General features: G+C 40.7%; 1 protein-coding gene and 1 non-coding gene across 2 annotated transcripts in view; both read right to left on the bottom strand.

Moving 5' to 3' along the window:
• Nucleotides 1–22,646, bottom strand: part of Ano2 (anoctamin 2) — a 337,785-nt gene that overhangs the window by 129,919 nt on the left and 185,220 nt on the right. The window lies entirely within an intron of this gene.
• LOC132654408 (U6 spliceosomal RNA) lies at nucleotides 20,656–20,761 on the bottom strand. Its single transcript, XR_009592062.1, has one exon. It is a non-coding gene; the product is annotated as a U6 spliceosomal RNA (small nuclear RNA).

Below are 22,646 nucleotides of genomic sequence, written 5' to 3'. Positions count from 1 at the left end.
TATTACAAATAAAGCTGCTACAAACATGGTTGAGCAAATGTCCTTTTTGTGTACCTGAGCCTCTTTTGGATATATGCTCAGGAGTGGTATGGCTGGATCTTGAGGAAGCGCTATTCCTAGTTGTCTGAGAAAGCGCCAGATTGATTTCCAAAGTGGTTGTACAAGTTTACATTTCCACCAGCAGTGGAGAAGGGTTCCCCTTTCATTGGTACAGGAGAAAACTTCCTGAACAGAACACCAACAGCACAGGCTCTAAGAGCAACAATCAATAAATGGGACCTCATGAAACTGAAGAGCTTCTGCAAAGCAAAGGACACTGTCATCAAAACAAAGCGACTGCCTACAGATTGGGAAAGAATCTTCACCAACCCTTTATCTGACAGAGGACTCATATCCAGTATATATAAAGAACTAAAGAAGCTGAAAAGCAGCAAACCAAGTAATCCACTTAAAAAATGGGGAACAGAGCTAAACAGAGAACTCTCTGGAGAGGAATATCGAATGGCAGAGAAGCACTTAAAGAAATGCTCAACCTCACTAGCCATTAGGGAAATGCAAATCAAAACAACCCTGAGATTTCACCTTACACCCATGAGAATGGCCAAGATCAAAAACTCAAGTGACAACACATGCTGGAGAGGTTGTGGAGAAAGGGGAACCCTGTCCCTCTTTCTTTTTCCTCATTTTTTTTCTTCCTTTATAATGAAGTCTACTAATTATCATCATCATCATCATCATCATCATCATCATCATCATCATCATCACTATTATTATTTCAAGACAGGGTTTCTCTGTGTAGCCTTGACTGTCCTAGACTCACTTTGTAGACCAGCCTGGCCTCAAACTCACAAATCCTCCTGCCTCGTCTCCCTGAGTGCTGGGATTACAGGCCTGTGCCACCATGCCCAGCTGAAGTCTACTTATTTTTAACTCCAGTTAAGAATTCACATATTTAGAATTTCAAAGGTATATAGTTAAGAACCATAATTTGAAGTTAATAAGGACTGCTATCCTAAACACTATATGTTGCTGAAAAAAAAAATCCCAGAGTATCAAAGTAGATGCTGAGACTCATAGCTAAACTTTGGGAAGAGCACGGGGAATCTTATGAAAGAAGGGGGAGAAAGACCTGGAAGGGACAGGAGCTCCACAAGGAGAGCAACAGAACCAAAAAATCTGGATACAGGGGTGTTTTCTGAGACTGATACTTCAACCAAGTACCATTCATGGAGATAACCTAGAACCCCTGCACAGATGTAGCCCATGGCAGCTCAGTGTTCAAGAGGGTTCCCTAGTAATGGGAACAGGGATTGTTTCTGACATAAACTGATTGGCCTGATATTTGATCACCTCCCCTTGGTGGAGAGGGTGAATCCTTACCAGGCCACAGAGGAAGACAATGCAACCACTCCTGATGAGACCTGACAGACTAGGATCAGATGGAAGGGGAAGAGGACCTCCCCTATCAGTGGACTGGGGGAGGGGCATGGGAAAAGAAGAGGAAGTCAAGGTGGGATTGGGAGGGGTAGAGGGAAGGAGCTACAGGTGGGAAGGGAATAAACTGTACTTAATAATAATAATAAAATCCCAAGTTCACAAAACCAATCCAATAAATTTTGGGTTAATATTGAATTTTCAGAACTCATCAAAATGGTGTAATAGCATTCCCTAGGGATCATAGGAAGATAGAATGATTGTGGATAAAGTGTTCACTATAAAATGAAAAATGGCAGCAAGGCAAAGTATGTGGCAGCAAGGCATCAAATGCTCTTCTGTGGATGAATAATTCTCCCCTTAAGTCAACACTTGTTTGTGTGTACATGTCCTATGGTTCAAATAAATCAGCAACCCCCAAACCAGGAAACCTTCCCATTTCTGGGAAGTGAGACTGATTGACCCTATTTGGCCTCTAAATTGTTTCCAGAAGTTGAAATTATCAAAAAGCATTTCATACTTTTTTGGATAGCCATTCAACAACCGGGACACATTTCCTTGAAGCTAAAACCGCAGTTTACAATTTGTCCCATGGATCCCCTTGCCAAAAGCTGGCATTCATCCAATCGATGAAATACCAACAATAGAGAAGTACTCATGATCCATCTATTGCCCCAGAATTATTTTTCCACATTAGTGGTGGGGTCGGAAGATGTGGAAAGTCTTAGGATTTGATACAGTGGCCCGCCCATTCCCAGGGTGAGATAAAAAGGTTTCTTGGCCAGGACTGGATTCCAGTGCCTACGAGAATGATTCACCTTTGGTCAGAACATATGCTTTCTCCAACACATAGGGAAGGACAGCAAAGACCTCTTACTTTCCAAGAGGGGAACCGAGTCCACAAGACAATTTTAGGACATGGATGAATTGACCCACATACCTTACTCACTGTTCATAATTGAACATTTAGAAGAAAAGCAATTACATCAAAGCTGCCTCTACGTTCTAGCCACATGTCTCTGTAGTTCATTCACCCCAATAACAAAGAACAAATGCAACCAAAACACATAATTGAAAAAAGACCTTGACATTTCAGTAATCCATCATACCAATACAGCCCTCCTGAAATAGGCCAGAATTCAGAAAAATGCTAGTGTGCTCATCAAGCGTTCAATCACTGGATAAGTGACAAGACCTAGAATATACCCATATAATGGAATATTATATAATTATTAAATTTATGTGGCTCATAAGTGGTATTTAGTGAGATTGAAATGTCCTTGTGTTCTAAGACAAAATAAGTAATATTATAAAAAATTACCCATATGATTTCTTTCAACAATGTGTCAACATGAAGTAAACCAGGGTTTATAGTAGTTTTTGTGCAGAATAAAATAATAAAACACTGTTTTTTATGCTTTACTTTTTCTTTTAAAATTTTTTTTCTACAAGTAAAAAAAAAATTTTTTTTAATACTTCAAAGACAGTTATTGAATCCCATTGAATTTAGCATGGTCATAGTCAAGGTGACTAACTCTCCAGGGTTACTGCACTCATTGCTGTCTCCTAGCCTCATCCTTAAGCATGGGGGACGGATGGGTCCAGAGTGGATTCAATCTATCCAGGCTGGAGTTGAGGCTCTCTAGTTCTAATAATACTCTTTGATGACTCACTATAGGTCTCTGGGCTGGTCACTTCCCTTAAGATGATCCAGCTGGCAAAAAGTAGAAAGTGATGTTGGGGGTTTTAATTCATTCCTGTTTATATACAGGCTTACTGAGATTATTGGATGGGAGTCATTTCATACTAAAGAGTGCAAATATTCATCTGAGTATATTTCCAGGGCAAACTTCCTGCCACAGACTCTCTAAACTCAATACAGATGCCCAAATTCTGGATAAAATTTATGTAAGTTGGCTGGTAGACCATACAACGTTACAATAAAAATGAACTGGATGTCAAATCACTACAGCTAACTACACCATGTCTGGATGTCCTATGGATCATGGAACAGGGTCCAACAGACCAAAAGTGGCCAAGCTCCAGGCCACTGATGAACAGGGTTTCTTGGCCCTAGGTGAATAGTAGCATTATGTTCTATCATAGTCACATAAATGCTCAAAAAATGTCATGGAAATCAATACAAGTTCACAGTCTCCTCCTTTCCCACAGAGGCATCATAAAATCATGTTACAGAAAAATAACAGATATGGTAACAGATCCAACACTCTAGAAGATGAGGACTTGACCTTAGACAATAAAGGAAAGGCCCCTTGCCAAGGCCAGCACTTTGTTCAAACTGCCCTTCAGAGACTTTCTGTCAGGGGGAAACAACAGGCATAAAGAATGCAGGGGAATGTTCCAGAGTCCTCCATTACTCAAATGTTAAGCTATTGTTGTTTTATCTATCATCTCCAACAAGCCACTGTCCACTTGTAACAAAAGATGAGACACGCAGATTCATCCAAAGGATATAACATTGCTGTTCAGAGGGTATTTCTTAACCATATCCTAGCAATTTCAGCTGAAAGCCAAGAGAAGATATATAAGGAAGACCCCAAAGGTATTGGTTTGGGACATCATCTGTCAAGAAGGTTTCACTTAAAGTTATTATAGGTGTAGAAGCAAAGTTAAACATCAGATGCCCCCCTTCCCTGGATCACCCTGCTCTGGTTCCTCAAACTTGAAGACTAGGGAACACTAAAAAATCCTCTATTATCCTCCTACAGGAAGAGACATACTTCAGCCTCTAGAGTTGGCACGTCTACTGATCCCTTTCACCTTAAACTAGATATATAACTTGCTTTGAACTGAATTATCTCACAGTGAGTAACAGCCTAGAACTATGAAACATACCTTCTTGTCTTAACCACTGAGCCATCTCTCCAGCCCCATACCTATGTATCTGACACTGAATGTTCAAAGAAAGTACAGTCATGTGTTTGGGGGCATAGCTGGAATAAGTTAATTATATGACTCTAATACCCAAGAAGTAATTCAGAGAACTAGAGACTGCTATCAAATTTTTGTTGGCTGTGTAGCAATTTCCCCTCTTGTCTGCTTCAGCTAAGAAACTAAGGAAGATGGCAAGAATAAATGTAGAACCCATTGAATGCATAAAAATCCAAACCCAAAATTGGCATTCAGATTATTATTTTTAATACCATTGCTATTCTAGGAAATACAATATGTCTAAATGGCAATAACTTCAGAGAAAGAAAAAGCACAACTGTTTTCCAGTTACTAAAGCATATTCTTTAAAACCAAATGGACTCTTATCTCACTGGAATTGCAAAACCAAAACCTCTGATCTTGGAAAGCTGAACAAGGGGAAGACAGTCAAGGAACCCATGATCACAGAATCTAAGGGCCTTCTGCTCCAGCAAAAGGCAGAAAAAACAAGAAGCACCCCAAGGATACTCAAGATAGTGAGATAAAGAATCTGTTCCTCTTCTACTTCCTGTGTGTCTCTCTATCTGCCCTCCTGACTTCTTCGTACTCTTTATGTTTTTTTTTTTTTCTCCTATGTTCACTATCTGTCAACTGGTCACTTTCTCCTTCTCTTGACCTATGACTGACTTTATTTAATCCTATGTTGAATTAAAAATGTGTGCTAGGGCGGAGCCAAACCACAAATAGAAACAGGTTTTTTCAATAAACAACACAATATTGGAGTTCACATGGTGATCAAATATCCTGCAACAGGCAATAAGATGTCATGCCCTGAGCACTTAGGGGCACCTGAGGATGGGCTTAAGAAAGTCAAGTAGCAGGTAAACCCGGGATGCCACATTTTCAGTGAGATGTCGCCAACTGTCAAGTTTATTATACATAGAAGAAAATACTGTCAGATATTTAAGAAATAAGGTTAAAAAATAATTGTACAAAATAAAGTCTTCAGGACTGCTAACACATTTTGCCAATGTTATTATTGTTAGATATTTAGGACATTAGTTCTTTAAAAATTACAAAATGTTTTAGAATAACTACTACTACTGAGTATTATTTCCTTGACACTGCTAAGTTTTTCATAATAGTGTTTTTTCCCTTTAACAATGCTAAAAAACAAAAGAATATGTTCCCTGTCCTATCATTCATCACTTCTCAAAATTTATTTTGCCCAAATTCCATAGAAATTCCCACCATTCACTTTGGAGATTATGAGCCCAACTCATCATGCACATAGAGAGCAAAAGACTTCAGAGTAGAGATCCAGGTTTATATCATCTGAAGTTTTACGACTGGTACCAATTTCTCAGTCTGCAACTTCTTTCCTCTAATACATAAATTTATGAAGTGATATCTGAAGGAATCACTTCTAGATTTCCTTTCTACCTGACTTCGAGTTAGAGTCAGCCAATAGGTGGTACTGGTTAAAGGCGGGTAGGTACCTGACAAGGATAAACTAAAGCATCATTAGTCTCTCCATCTTCTTCACACAATAGCTATGGCTCTTTCAGAGTCCCAGGACCCACTAGAAGTATGACCCTTCCTCGTGGTTCTATCCTCCAATGGTTATTTCTGCCATGACTCCAGGTAACCCAAGTCTGCCCTCAATAATAATAACCAACTTCTTTATTAGTCTCCGAATGTTTGCTCTAACTTGTCTCAGGTGGTTTGGCCAGCTTCCCTAGTTAGCTTCAGCTATCAATTTGATACAGCCTAGAGTCATCTAAGAGTATCTCAATTGAGGGACTGCCCAGATCAGATTGGCCTATGGCCATGTTTATAAGGAATTGATCTAAGTGAAGACTGATGGTGATGGCCCAGCCCACTGTGGGTGGTACCACCCTTAGGCAGGTGTGCCTGAGCTGTAGAAGCAAGAAAGCTAAACAGTGAGCAAGTAAGTAGCATCCCTCCATAGTTTTGCTTCAGATCCTGCTTGAATTTCTGTTTTGACTCTTCTTACTTTCTTCCACTGACTGTGACCTAGAAGTATAAGCCAAATAAACCCTTTCCTTGTGTAAGTGATTTTGGTCAAAATTATCATCGCAACAGAAAAGTGAACTAGAACAGAAATTGTAATATGGGCCATTGCCGAAATGGCCTTGTTGACAGACTCTGTGAGTGTTTGGAACTTTGGGCTGGAAACCCCTTTGAGTGCTGAGATTAATGAGCTATTGTGGAAGCTTGGAAGATAGGAGTGGTGAGAGGAATGCGGACAATGGAGGCCTGGCTTGTGAAGTTTCAGCAAAGTCTTTATACAGGCCATTCATGTGATATTTTGGACAGAGAATCTGTGCTTTCTGGTCAGCTGGTGTTGAATAATCAGCTGTGATTAACAAGAGACCAACATTCCTAAAGTGAATGCTTCTTTGCTTTACTGGAACAATTGAAGCCAATTAACTGGGACTGAAGAATCAGCCATGATTAACAAGATATTGACATCACCGAAGCAAGTTTTTATAGAAAGTGTGCCTCAGAGACAGCACACAGAAACTGTGGTCCAGGAGAATCAGGCTGTACCTCTGAGTCTCCCATGTAATACAAGTTATGAAGGTAATAAAGATAGAAGATTAAGGGGGTATGGAGAGCGGCTGAGACTTGGTACCATGTGCCAGAGCCAAGTTTTTTAAGTGAGAACAGGAGATACCATTGGAGAAACCACAGCCTCAGCTACAATGGAAACCCAAGAATATTAGGGGTGCTAAACTACCAAATATATGCTAAGGACAATAGCAGGTTTGGAACCTAAGATAAACTGTGTGTGCTCCAAATGGCAGAGCTGGAAAAGTGAAGCTGCCCAAATCTTTGGATTCTAGAAGATGATGAGTGAGTGCCAGGTGCCAGACCCTCAGCTATAGAACATAGATTTGCAGTACTAAATTTTGATTTTGCTTTCACTTTGTAAGCTGACCATGCTCAGCTCGGTTGGATGGTATCACATCCAAGCGTATATGAACAACACAAAGTGGACTTCATGTTTTGTTTTATTTCTTAAAGAGTATATGAAGTTGAGGGGCCAGGGAAAGGAGTGGATCTGAGAAGGGTTAGAGGCTATGAGGTTATAAGGTTCTCAAAGAATTAATGAAAATATTTTTAAAATTAATTTTCAAGTTTCTGATCCTCTCATTAAATCTTGGCTCTTGTACCTTAGGACTTGGGGACACCAACACTATCATTAGCCTAAATTCCTAGAAGTTTGCACTTGCAATTTAGAATCCAATTTCTTGATAGCTAAATATATACTTCTCTGTCTGAGGATCTTTGACGCCTTGAGACTTCTCTACCTATACGTATGCTCAAGGAACTGGAAATGCAGAATATTCCCCCTCCCTTTCCCCACTCTAGCTCACTCTGTCTCTCACTGTCTCTGTCTATTTCTCTGTCTCTAATTCTTTATCTCTCTCTCCATCCATCCATCCACCCTTCTGCTTACCCACTTCCTCCAAAATACACATTGGAACCTTAGTCCCAAGGTGGGAGTAGAAAGAGGCAAGTCCTTCAGGAAGTGACTAACATATGAGGATGCAGTCTTTGGGTAAATTTAGGACTCGCAGAAATGAGAGTGAAGGAGCACATGGTGCCGCTTTGACCTCTGTCTTTCAGCAAGTGAGGAAACAGTAACAGGGCACTATATTGGGCAGAAAGCAGGCCTTCAGACACCATATCCCCTGCCAATCTGATCTTGGACTTTCCAGCTTCTGTTGCTTAGGATTACACAGTCTAAGTTGTTTCATTATCACAGCAGAAACAGACACAGGCACTTATCCTTGGGCAGCACAGCTCTAAAGGGCATGAACGGCCAGTGGAACAAAGTTCCTGACAATGGCAGCCTAACTTATGAAGTTCCTTTTGCTGGCTTCCTGCCTGTCATGCTCTCATTGTCTCACCAATCTACCGGAGCTTTTTATCATCAAGTAAACCATGCACTTGACTCATTGACTTGGTGTCTACATCAGGGTGTTTCAAAATCCAATGCAGAGACCTAATGCCCAAAAAGAACACAAGGTCCACCCATTGATGGAACTGCAGATACTTAAGAGCTGAGGCCTCTTCTTGACAACTAGCAAGCAAGCCTGAGCAACCCTTTGTGCTGGGTGGAGAGAAGACTCCTCCAACCTTCTCTACCTCTGGCAATGCTTGCCAGAGGCTTGGTTTTAAAGCCTTTGCCTGTCCATGAAAGGGCAATCCCATCTGTTTTCTCTGGATGCTTCTTTTGAACATCAGGCCCAACAAACCAGAGTTAAGGCACCTTTTGACTCCAGCAGAAACTTTTCACCCAGCACTTTTGAGTTTCTGGCACACTGGGGAAGAGAGAACAAGAGAACTTGAAGGACTTGTGTTTCCAGTGAATTCTGAGGGAATGAAATAATGATCTTGGCCCCAACAGCAAAAGACAAATTTAATTTACATGCTCCAGGCCGTATATGGAAAAATCATTTAAACTGAAACAAGAAAAGTCCAAACTGCAAGTCAATAGTGGCTAACATCACACAACCCAGTGGTATGCGCTGGCCTGTGTTACGGGCTACACTGCTCCAGCATTCCCTGTACTTCAGCATATTTGGCCTTGTGTTTTCTGAGGAACTGTGAGGATCGAGTCTCAAGCACCATCCGGAGGGTGCCTTGTCTCAGCTCAGAGAATATATTTATCCACAGCTTCTCTCCAACCATTCTCTCATTTCATGAACTTCCCATCTCTCTCTAACTTCCCCTCATAGCCCAGGCCTTGGAGCTGTCCTTATTTGTAACTTCTTAATTTAGACACAACCCAGTAGAAATGTATACAATGAGCAGAGGAGAAGGTCTTATTTTAGCCAGAACTTCTGAGGCTGGGAATGGGCTGTCAGCTGAAGAGGGCCAGAGTCTTAACTCTGATGACCTGGGCCACCAGAGGAGTCTAGAATGAATCATTTACAAGCTCCATGCAGGGAGATGTTTATGGATACACTTTGCTTCTTTGGCATCATTCTCCATGAAACCCAAGCCGCCCTGGAGATTTTAAGGAGAGGAATGTCCTAAGGATTTAGAAAGATGTTCATGACCAGAAACTCTCAGTGCCTTCAGACACACAACACACACACACACACACACACACATGCACACACGTATGCACAAGGCAGGGAGCACTAAACACAGCAAGACAGTAGTAGGGCAGATCTGCTTAAAGATCTAAGAGACAAATCAGTGAGAGACCCCAGGAGCAGGTGGAAAAAAAAAGCCAGCCATCTGGCTGTTGCAGACTATTGCCACCTTCAAATAAATTCCCATAGCTTTGAAACTCGGTGTTTATATTTGTACGCTTTTCTGCTCTTGGCTGGGTGCTTTACTCTTACATCTCTGTTAAACATAGAAAGTCCTTTGTGCAGCCATTCCCAAATGTTCTCACTTCACCGTGCCCATAATGTCTCAGTGACTTTTATGCATGACCTCTAGGTTAAAAGAAACACTTAGCAGTTGAATTTATGACATAGTTAAGTGCAAACAACTCTGTAAGTATTTATGTCCTGACAACTTAATAGTCACTGGAGAAAAATACACAAAAATAGAAAAAAAAATCCTATTTATTTCATCCTTGATGGTTGACTTAGAGCCTGTATGCACCTGCTCAATATTGTCTAAGTTCTCCAACCTTGGGATCAAATGGGATACAGCCTGTGCTATTAGTGACTATGGAATTTGTGTAGGTCTCCTGCTCTGACTACCAAACACGTGACTTCACTAAAACACAATTACATCGAGACCTATTGTATTATCTAACACTGACACAGCTGAGTACAGCTGTGTGGTATCTGTCAAGTATTGTGCCTCCCTCAGAGGTGTTTAAAAATCAGTATCCTATCTGTGAAGTCACTGTATACCATGAAGTGCATTAGAGTGTAGTCTAAGAATTGTGGTTGTAGTTGGGTGGGGTGGCCCATGAAACCCTGTCTCAAAAAACTAAGACAAAACAAAAAGCAAAAACAAAAACAAAAAATTCCAAGAGTTGTGGTTTGTGGGATCATATATCTAAGACCTTCTCAAATGTGTGTATGGTGTCTGCATGTACACATGTTTGTGTTTTATTTCCAAAGCAAGTCAATTATTAAAATGCATGATAAAAGTCTGGGAAGATTAAAAGACTAATTATAGTTACTCCAAGGTGACAGATATAAAGAGGATATAAAATCTAGGGATGATTTTCTTTATTGTAACTGTTAAATTTTTTTCTAGAGAAATATAGTCTTATAGTAAAGAAATAGCTACAAAGAACAATTTAAATTAGCTCCCACAAAAACTACCAATGGCATGTGGTCCAGTCCAGGATGGACGAGGATAGGCAGGCCTTATTCACTCCATCCCACCTACCTGGACTCCTCCCATGCCCCTGGAGCTTCTTTCTAACTCCCCGGCACATGTGTCTCTACCCAGAGCAACACAAAAATACAGTACCACTCACTCTGAACACCTACAGATATTCTTCATCATGAGAACCAGCCCTGTCCAGTGTAACCATCACACACCACCTTGCCCAGAAACATAGACCTTGATAGATGTGAGCATGCACATGCACAAACATGCACAGGCACACACACACACACACACACACACACAACATACACATACAACATACACACATACATACATTCCTGCCTGTAACCTCTCCTTTGCCCTGGATGCCTTCTCAAACCAACCTAGCACCAGATGCCCTGCCTGGCAGGGCCCCTAACCTTTACCCACTTCAGACAGTGCAAGTATTCCTCAGTCTTCTCCGTCTGCTGTCCAACTCCAGCTTCCATCCAGGTAGACTGGAAACACATATTAGAAGACACAACCAATATGCTAACTCAAGATTCCCAGATCTTATAAACCAAAACACAAAAAAACCCACATAATATGAAAAATAAAGACAATATGTCTCCCTCCCTACGAAAATCAGTCATATAGTAATGATCTCCTAGATCTTAGATGAAGTTCATCTTAGATGAAGTTCAAAACAATAATTATAGACATGTTCAAAGAGTACAAATAACCGAAAGAGGAAATAAACAAATGAATGAATGAACCAAGAGTACACAGAAATAAACTGACACCCCTAAACAACAAACAATTGAATGGAATAAAGAAAACAATTCAAGATACAAAAATAAAAATTAATAACGAGATATAAATATTGAAGAAACCCTAAAGTGAATTGGAGACAGAAACTGAAATTTTCAACCAGTCAAGAAAAAGATTAATGGAAATCTCATCAATAAAATATACCATGAGACAGACAGAATATCGGGGCTTAAAAATAAGATAGAGGAACCAGATCATTCAAACAAGGAAAAGGATAAATTTAAAAAGGAAGCATGAGCAGAAGACACATGATCCTTGGGGCATCATGAGAAAATAAAACATGCAAATTATGGGCATAGGAGAAAGAGTACTGGTCGAAGAAATAGAAAACGTTTTCAACAAAATCATAGAGACGAGCACCTCCATCTTAAGAGGCCTACATATATGTGTGAACAAGACCCCAAAAGAAATTCCCCACAACCTGTTATATTTAAAACACTGAGAGCACAAGATAAAGAAAGGAGAGTAAAAACTGCAAGAGGAAAGAGCCAAGTCTCATGTAAAGACAGGCTCGTGGAATAACAGCTGGATACGTGACCGAAGGTTTTAAAGCCAGAAGGGCCTGGAAAGATGGATTCCATCCTCATAGATATCATAAAATTAGAGACAAAAAGGGACTCAACTATAGATACTAATGAAATTCAAAAACACATAACTATGTACCTTAAATACCTATATTCCACTAACCTACCGAAAGTAAACCAAGATGCAATGAATAATTTAAACATACCTAGGAATAAAAATGCCTTCTAACCAAAAAAGCCCAGAACAAGATGGATATATTGCAGAGTTCTAGAAGGCCTTCAAAGAACTAACATCAATAGTACTCAAATCATTTCACAAAATAGAAAGGAAGGAGGGAAAGCCATTATTATGCTGGAGAGATTGCTCACAGATGGCTCGATAGTTTAGAGCACTGGCTATTCTTCTAGAGGACCCAGATTTGATTCTCAGCACCTACATGGTGGCTTATGGCCATCTGAAACCCAGTTTCAGAGTATGTGACACTCTCTTCTGGCCTCCACAGACATCAGGTATGCATGTGCCACATAGAAACTCACACACACACATAAAATACGTAAATGAATGCATTTAAGCCAGTATTTCCCTGATGCCAAAACCAAACAAAGATAAAACAACAACAAAAAGAAAATTATAAATAAATTATATTATTTATTATTATATAAATAAAATAAAATAACTCAAAGATAGAAATCACATGATCATCTCAATAGATACAGAAAAGGCCTCTGACAAAACCTAGCACTTTTTCATGATAAAAGCCATGGAGACTTATGCATGAAGAAGGCAGAGGGAAGGTGGGATTAGGAGGGGAGGAGAGAGGGGTTTATGGGGGGATACAAAGGGAATAAAGTGTAATTAATAAAAGTTTAAAAAAAGCCATGGAGAGGGCTAGGAATGGAGGAAGCACATTTCAACATAATAAAGGCTATATATCATAAACCTAACATCATACTAAATAGAGAAAAGTTCAAAGCATATCCACAAAGGTGAAGAACAAGATTATCTACTCAACTCCTATTCAATACAGTACTTGAAGCTTTAGCTAGAGAAGCAAACAAGGAGAAAAAAAAATAAAAGCTACAGAAACAGGGAAAAGACTTTGAAGTATCCCTTTTTGCAGATGATATGACCATAGACATCACAGATCCTAAAGACTTTACCAAAAACTCTCCCGAGCTGATAAACACTCTGAGCAACGTGGCAAAATACAAAATTAACACATAAAAGCAGCAGTCTTTTAGCATGACAAGCATGCTAAAAAAGAAATCTGTGATATAATCTCATTCACAATAGTCACACACAAAAAATAAGAACATTTGCTCAATTATGTTCATAGCAGCTTTATTTATAATAGCCAGAATTTGGAAACAACCTAGATGTCCCTCAACTAAAGATTGGATACAAAAATTGTGGTATATTTACACAATCAAATAACACTCAGCTATTAAAGACAACGAAATCATGAAATTGGCAGGCAAGTGGATGGAACTAGAAAAGATCATCCTGAGTAAGGTAACCCAGAACCAGAAAGACATGCATGGTATATACTTATTTATAAGTGGATAAGAGCCATATAATACAGGAAAACCTTACTACAATCCACAGACTTAAAAAACCTAAGTAACAAGGAGGACTCTAGGGAGGATGCTTAATTCTCATTCAGAAGGGCAAATAGGGTCCCCTAGTAATAAAAGCAAGGGCTGTCTCTGACATGGGCTCTGATGTCTGCTATTTGATCACTTCTCTGGTCAAGGCAGCCCAGCCTGGCCACAGAGAAAGAGTATCCATGCAGTCCTAATGAGACTTGATAGACTGGGGTCAGTTGATAGGGGAGAAGGGCTTCCCCTCTCTGAAAACTAGAGGAGGAGGGGGAATGAGGAAGAAAGTTAGCACCAGGAGGAGGGAGGAGTTACAATAGGGATATAAAGTAAATAAATTATAAAAAAGAAAAGGAAGGAAGGAAAGAAGAAAGAAAGAAAGAAAGAAAGAAAGAAAGAAAGAAAGAAAGAAAGAAAGAAAGAAAGAAAGAAAAAGAGCCAGAAATGAATTAAACCAAGGAAATGAAAGACATCTACAACAAAGGCCAAGACCCCAAAGAAAAATATCGAGAAAGGCAGCAGAAGATGGAAAGAGTACCATAAATCAGAAAAATCAATATTGTGGAAATAGTCATCCTACTAAAAGTAAGCCACATACTCATAAGACTCTAATAGCACAAGAAGTAAGACCAGCAAGCAACATGTGTTGATCTCGTGGAACTAAAATGCTTCTCTATAGCAGAGAAAACTGCTAATTGAGTGAAGTTGCTGCCAACAGGACGGGAGAAAATATTTGCCAGCTATACATCTGATAGACAGTAACTAGAATATACAAGGGGCTCAAAAAAAAAAAAAAAAACTAAACTCCAAGAAAACAAACAACCCAATTAAAAAAAAAAAAAGGGCTGTGGCACTGAACAGAGAATTCTCCTAAGCAGAAACACAAATGGTTAGAAATACACTTTTAAAAGTCTTCAGAGTCTGAAGCTGTCATAGAAATGTAAATTAAAATTACTTTTAAGGTTCTGTCTCACCCGAGTCAGAATTGCCATCATCCAGAATACAAATGATAATACAAGCTGACATGGATGGGGTAAAGAGGAGACTCTGGACACTGCTGATGGGGGCACCCACTGATGCCTCTCCTTTAGAAATGAGTACAGAAATAGAACACTCCAACCTCACCACTCCTTAATATATACCCAAAGGAATTTAAATCCTATAGGGACATTTGCCATCCATGTTCATTGCAGTTCTATCTGCAACACCTAGGAAACAGAACCAGCCTAGATATCATCAACTGATGGATGGATAATAAAAATGTAGCACATATGCACAATGGAATGCTATTAAACTGTAAATAAAAGTGAAGCTTACAGGTGAGTGGATGGAATTACTGATTGAAATTACAGTGAGCAAGACAGCCTAGGCTCACAAAGACAAACACCACATGCTCTCACAGAGATGTGGAACCTACTGTTGACTCTTTAGTTTTGTGTGTTTAGCTTGGATTGTCTATGGAAGCCAAGAAAGTAGAAAGAGGCATTGAGGAGATTTCCTTTAAGGGAAGGGGGATATCTCATAGGTAAAGCTAGCGTGGATTTGGGGGACACTGGTCATGGAAAAGTTCAAACAGGAAAGAGAGTGGAGGAAATGGGGAGATAAAGGGAAGGACAGGAGAGAGATAAATGAAAGGGCTATGAAAAAGCCACCTGGAAACCAATTCGGTTAACTAATTAAAAAAAAAAAAACATAAAGAAAAGTTTGGAGGCAAACTTTTATAAAATACTCATAGGCTAGATAATGCTGACCCTAGAGGTAATAAGTTCCTAAACAAAAACCATAGTGACAGGTAAGGTGAATCTCCATATGAGCTGTTGGCCAGCCGTGCCCCAGAGTACCACAAAATAACACATGCTCTTGCCATTCTGCCACCAGCACTAGTTGATAAGGCCTTTTTGCCGAAAACACCACACACGTGGATTCAAGATATAGAGAAACCAAGCCGAAACTAGGCTGAACAAAACCCCTCTGCATCCTAGCTTGTAGAGTGCCATGTGTCACTATTCAGACTGCTGGGAGAACAAGAGATCAGATTTCTTATCTAGCTGTGAACTCGTTGAACTAGAATTCCAACTTCCCAGGCAAGGTGTGCCCACTGGTACAAGGGTGGCATGACTATATTGCAGGTAACCAATGACTCCATAATTACCTGAGGCCCATTCCACAAGAGGCAACCCACGCCTAGCACTGTAAACCTGCTAACATTCTTCTGACTGAAGAGTTTGGAGCCTAGAGAGGAAACCTGCAATGGACAGTCAGATAAACTGACAGAATCGAATCACCTTCTAAATGCCTATGTTTATACTCACAGAGAAAGGCTACTCTCAAACTTAGAAAAGTCTCTCTTCATAGTGAGTGGAGGTAAATGCAGAGACCCATGGCTCCGCAAGATGCTGAGAAAAAAAAGAAAAAAGGGAAGATGAGGGCTCAGCCTGTGCCAAGACATATATACTACCCCCTTAAGGCTCACTAGCATTGCACGAGTGACAGCAGAAAGAATGTAAGAGCCAGAAGATAGAGAGAAGGGTTTAAAATGCCCTCTTCTAAGCCTGGCACTGCCATGGCAATCATGAACCCAGAACAGTTGTGCTCACTAGCACTGGGTCTGAACAAATGAGTCTGCCCAGGCCCTGTGGCAACTAACAGATTCGGAAAGAAGAGGAGGAACAGTATCCAGCTGTGTAGCCCCTGGTGCTCCCTTCAGGGTTCTAGAGAAGTAGTTGTGTAGCCATGCCAGGCTCTAAAAGGTAGTTTCAAAGCCAGGGTCATGCAGATAGTCCTAGTAAACTCTGCAGGGAGTAAAACGAAAGACATGAATATAGCATAGAGATTTGCATGGAAGAAGTGGGGCTGACAGGGGTGGGAGGGGCATGAGGGTTAACCAAAATGCATTATGAAGAAGTATCAAGTTGTCAAACAGTACATTTGTTAATAAAAATAAATACAAATATAAATATAAGCTTTACCTATAGCAACATGTAAAACTGTATTGAACTCTGTGCATAAAGGATCAGTCCCAAGTGTGAGGGGTCATACTTCCTGAAGGGGCCAGCCAGGAACTGTGGAGACATCGTGGATGGCTGCCTCTCCCCACTCACTGATTTAAAACAGTACGTCCCTCTCCCAGATCCTTCTTTCCTTTCCCATTTCCTATCACGGGAATTCTCAAGAGGTGACAGTCAGTCAGAATCACCTGCTGCCTTCTCACAGTTGAACCCATCTCACCACCATCTCCAGCCCACATTCCACTGCCCTCACCATTTCACACTGAAGAAGAGAATGTCTCTTTGGTGGCTAGTCTCTGTGGCTTGCAAGATCTCCACCAAAGACTACATTCCCTAGCCCTCTTCTTCCCTAGGTTAGTCATGTGGCTGAAGCCTACCAAAGAGTGAAAGGGCTGAGGAATCCAATTCCAAGTTCATATCCTTTATTACTTCTAGGAAGACACACAAATCCTATAGCCAAACACAACTGACTGTCCTGTTTTGGTCCCTCTGTTCCATCTATCTCCCTGCTTCTTTGGGCAACCATTTCTTTTGGCTAGACCTTCCCTGTGGAGATGGGCCCATAGGTGAGAAATGAAAGCCACACCCCATGAGAGATGACAGAGGATAGTCACACAATGAGAAAGTAGAAGAAAGAAGAGCCAGCACCAAAGTCAATCATTTAAAAATGAATAGAAACAAACAGTAGTATATAGACTTGCCAGCCTTTAGTAACATGTCTATTGTATAAGCTCCACGACAGCTGTTAGTGACACTGTTGCCTTGTCCTCCTCACCAGCAATGAAGATCTCAAGAGAGAAAGGACAATTGCCCTAGGATCACAAGACTTCAGAACTTACCCACTGAATTCAAGGATAGGTCTGAGAAATACAGGTACTGATCCTATCTCAAATGTCTTTCAGGTTAGGTGGCCATCATCTTTCAGTGCATAAAGTCATATAGAAGAAAACCATGGTTCACAGCTTCCTCAATACTGAAAGTCCACAGATACTCTGATCAGAAAAATGAGAAGCAGGCAGAAATGAAAAGATCTCAGAGACGAATCCATCTTCTCTTCTCTACGGCAATCTTTGGCAAACTGAGTCTTTTTCTGTATGTTCATGTTTCTGCCAATGGGAATCCTTCTTTATCCCCAAGAAGAGACTAAAAGACTTTACTCTATTTTTGAACCTCACATGGTTATTAACTATTTTCAGAAGAGGGTTTAGGGGAACTTTGAGCTGTAGAACATTCTAACAAGCTACCAAGAGACTACATGAAAATCTGGATGCGTACCCCCTTGGCTCACAGTGAGAGACTTGGGAAAGGCCCTCCGCCCTGTTCCCCGGGCCTCCCGCTACTGCACGCTCTGAAAGTCATTCAGCTTTTGGGTACTGTTGTCCCCGTCTTGCTGAAGGCTGTACACTTTTGCATAATTTATTCCACATGTTTGTTTGTTGGGCCTGCCAGAGGCATATATCGTAAATGTTTCAATGCCTTAACTTTTGATGAGCTTTCTTTAGAAATAAGTGTCCCCAGGGTGGTACACAGAACAGTAAATTAACACCCGTCTATCCGCGCGCCTCCTCCTGGCCCAGCTCCCTTAGTTTCAGTGTTCCCCATAAAACATTCATGGCCTTGAACATCACAAGGCGTGCCAGGCAGGGCTGGGGGATGGGTCCTGCATCCACATTAAGTAAATATTTGGGTGAAACAAGTTTCATGAGGTAACTCCCAGAACCAGTTAATAGATTTTGTTTTGAAGTCCCCCCTCCCCTACCCACTCTCTCCTTCTCCTCTTCCTCCTCCTTCTCTCTTTCTCTCTCTCTCTCTGTCACTTATACGATTGTTCTTAACATTCTTGCACAAATATTCCTAGCAGCTCAATGGGATGGTCTGAATGAGTGATTATGTGTCCATTCATAACATCAGTGGTGAGTATTCTTGCGTTTTCCCCAAATGTTTAACTCTCTAGTCTCCAATAATTTTTTCATCTCCTCACCCAAGCCAGGGCCCATGGTCTGTGGTTAACAGACTTTAGAATCAGATTAATGTATTGACTGGACTTTCATGCCAGTACTCTGAGAGATGCTCTCACACCCACTTTTTCTGTGACACCAAACCTCCCACCCTCCTACCCCCACCCCCACTGCAAGCAGCTCTGCTCCCCGAATCAAGGTACTGATTTCTAAAACCCGTACTCCCCAGAATGACTTCTTGACTGACCTCTAGTTATATTGTCCTAGTGGGAGGTTCTGGCGAAAACCTGGAGGGTGGGGCCTTGAGGGATTTGAGGTGGCTCTCCTCAGTGTTCTCTCAGCTTTAGAAGGGTTGCTCTCCCTGGAGGGTTCCAGTTCCTGTCAGGTGGTCATGACTCCAGGTTCTGATAGTATCGCTTCCACTTCCCTTTTCGTCCTTCCAGTGGGTAGCCACTAATACCTCCTTGCCTCAGTGCCCCGCTGTTTGCTTCAGCACCACGTCTTCTAACACCTTTATAATTTGTTCCTTGTGTTACGGTCCTCTCCAGGGCTCTATGTAGAATGAGCTTTGCTTTTGGGCTACATTGTAATAGAAAGTTCGTGGAAGTAAAGGACACATAGGGTGAACTCTCAGAGGGTTGACAGGCAAAACCCAGCTTACCTTCTCAGTCTCACCACCCATATCCCGCATCTTGCTTCAACTTATAGCTCTTCCATCTTATATAAAGAGAGAAAGAGATTATACTGGCAGTGAGGGATTTTAGGAAATTGCCCCAACTGTCTAGGAAGGGGTATTCTAGATAAAGATTCTATCTGCTCAGGAAGCAAATCCAACTAATTTTCTTTTACTAACAGCTCCAGACTACAGCACATTCTTAAATGCAGCATCTATTGGTGCTTATTGTCCTGAATTCCCTTTACTGTCTGTTTGCTGAATGCTGAGCAAATTCTACACACTGCTGCCTGAGCAACTAAAGCATGACTCTGCTAAGATATACACAGAACCACTAGCTAGGCACGACTCTCGCTTACCAGGTTTCCAAAAACCACTCTAATCCTCCCTGCCTTTCATTCAGAAAAGCACCAAATGTGACTCCTTATGGGGTGCAAGTATCTTCTGAGGGAGGACTCAGGAGGACTCGGGACACTGGTTCTACCACATGTAGATTAGACTGAACAAATGAATGCCCTTATTGAATCTCCATTTTTCTCATCTCAGAATTGGGGACCAACAGGGTTTAGAACGGAAATAGAGTAGTACTGCAAAGCATTAAGTGCACTGAACACTTACATCATCATTATTACCATTTCTTTTATGTCAAGATCCCTGAAAGCACCTCTCAGAATAGCCATGTTAATGCTATGAGAGCTATACAATGGGCAGTCCAGTTGCTGAGGTGATGGGCTGATGACCATCATCATCATGACACCATTAGCAACGAAAATCACCAACCTTCTGAAGGGCAGAGGCTTTAATTTTTCCATGTGACAAAAGGGACAGAAGAGACCCATGAAGGGGCTGTACTTTCACCACGGTGAAAGTGGTGTGGTCCATTCAGGTTCTGACGTGGAGTGTGTTAACCTCTTAGCTTCACCATGCTAACCCTCCTCAACAGGAATAAAAAGTTAACACCTTATCACAGTACAGACATGTCATTTCTAATCGGTGTCGTCATGACATGATGTTCACTGTTGTTGGGGAAATTATATATTTTTTTTAATCAATGGATATATCTAGCAACACACTTAATGTTGAAAGATGATTTTTTTTTCTTCTAAGGCCAAGCATAAGACAATTCCATTCTCACTGTTTCTATCCAACAACATGTATATCAATGGAATATTGACTGCTTAAATATAAATTCATTCATTTATCTTAGGTTAATTTTTATGAGAATGTCAAAATAATTCAATAGGTATAATAACACTTAAATAAGAAAGCACAGTGTCCACTTGCAAGATCTTCATTTGGATTCTCTATATCAAATACAAAAATTAACTCAAGTGTTCATAAACCTAAGTATAAGGGCTAGAACTACAAAATATTTCATGATCATTGAGCAACACTGAGAAAGGCAATGATTTATTTTTACTATGAAACATTTTACAAATTGTGTGTCATCCTTGCCCAGACACCATGGTAATCTTTTCTGTATTGCTCCAATTTTAGTATATGAATTGCTGAAGCGAGCACTAGGCAATGATTTCTTACACCTGACACAAAAGTACAATCGACAAAAGGAAAAATAGGTATCAAATAATATCATCAATAAAACAATACATAAATGTTTATAAATGATATTATCTGATATAGGGCTAGCATCCCAAATATACAAAAAAAACTAATAATTTTATAGTGAAAACCAATTAACATAATTTTAAAATGGGTGGAAGATTTAACTAGACAATTTTCTAAAGTAGTCACAGAAATTACCAACCTCATACAAGCAGATGTTTGGCATCATTATTCATTAAGGAAATGCAAATTAAGACAACAATGAAACAGCACTTCATATCAGTAGAATGGATAAAGTTAAAACACACATGGCAAATGTTTGATGTGGAAATGGCATAACCACGTACCAAAGGTTGGAATATATAAAACAAGCAACCACTTTGGGAAATAACATGAGACACTATTTGGCAATACAAATTAGGGAGATTTGGACATAAGCTAATGACATAGGTCAATTTTCCCAAGTGAGAAGCTAAACCCCACATTATTAAGTGATTTCGTTTTCGTGAATCTCCAGAACAACGTATCTCAAGACACCAAGAGAACATTAGTTATTTTCTATAACTTGGCAACTAGGTCTAGGGACGTTTCTTTTTTATGTTTATTTTAAGGTTTTTGTTTTCCTTTGTGCTGCTTTGCTTTGCAGTGCTGGGGAGTGAACCTTGGGGCGTGTCCATTTTAGACAAGCATTCCAGCACTGAGCTATGTCCCCAGCTGGGTACAGGATTTCTAGCTGGAACAATAAAACTTTGAAGACATATTGTGGGGACCAGCTGCATAAATCTAGGATGGCACTGAAAGCTACTGAACTGTACGGGTGAATTGTAGGCTATGTTTTGTTTTTGTGGTATTTTGAGACTAGGTCCCGTGCAGCTCAGGCTGACTTGGAACTCACTAAATACTGGATGGAGGTGAACTGCAACTCCTAATCCTCCTGCCGCTGCCTCCCAAATGCTGTATGTGTCACTCTGCCTGGACTGAACAGGGTGATTTCTAAAGTATGAGAATTAACTCTTGATTTTTAACATACATATATGTTCAAAAATTTAAAAGGAAAAAAAAAAAAAACAACAAAGCAGTAGACTTCTGGAGTTAAATAGAACTACTGACTGGCTCTCCCACAAATAGCTGTGTGTTCTTAGGGAGTGCCCTGGGCCAAGCTGAGCCTCAGAAAAAGGTAGTGTTTTTATCACTCACTAGGGAGGTAGGTATGGAGAGAAGATGGAGCCTCAGGGTAACAGTTAAGTGGGTGCCCAGCTGAACCACTGGGGTGAAAGAAGAGCATCTAAGCACAGCTAGACTTCAGTTCTTAATTCTAGTCTGTTCATCAGAGATGCCTTTCATAGCTATTGCATACTTCTTGATGTCCCCAAAGTCTGTTCTGCACTAAGTACTGACCACAATTCTTTCCTCCCGTTCCATCAGATACCGAGGCAGCGGCGTGCCCGCCATCACTGTCACCCGCCAATGGCTAGAGCTGTAGCGCAGGAAGAAGCATTTACAATATCACCAAAACAGAAGGAACAGGAGAACTCGGCTCCCGACAGTCAAACACAGGCCATGTTTCTCTCACACTGAGCACTGGGAAACCCACTTCCTCCCACTGCCCATAAGGCATTAGGTGCCTTAAGCTTTGCATCCTCCACAGCGTGGTGAAAAAGAGATGCTGACTGCTACAACATAAACATACGCATCATTCATAATGCATTCAGATGTTTTTCAATTATTCATAGCTCCCGAAAGTCATCTGACCTATCATGCATATATAGTCAAGCAATATTTATATTAGAACCATAGCCTCGTTGTGCACAATTCCAGCTCATTGGCGTTCCCGTCTATGCAA

The sequence above is a fragment of the Meriones unguiculatus genome, chromosome 5, assembly GCF_030254825.1.
Source record: "Meriones unguiculatus strain TT.TT164.6M chromosome 5, Bangor_MerUng_6.1, whole genome shotgun sequence".
Taxonomy (NCBI): Eukaryota; Metazoa; Chordata; class Mammalia; order Rodentia; family Muridae; genus Meriones; species Meriones unguiculatus.
Note: the sequence above shows the minus strand (reverse complement) of the source record. Positions and strands in the feature narration are given on the sequence as shown.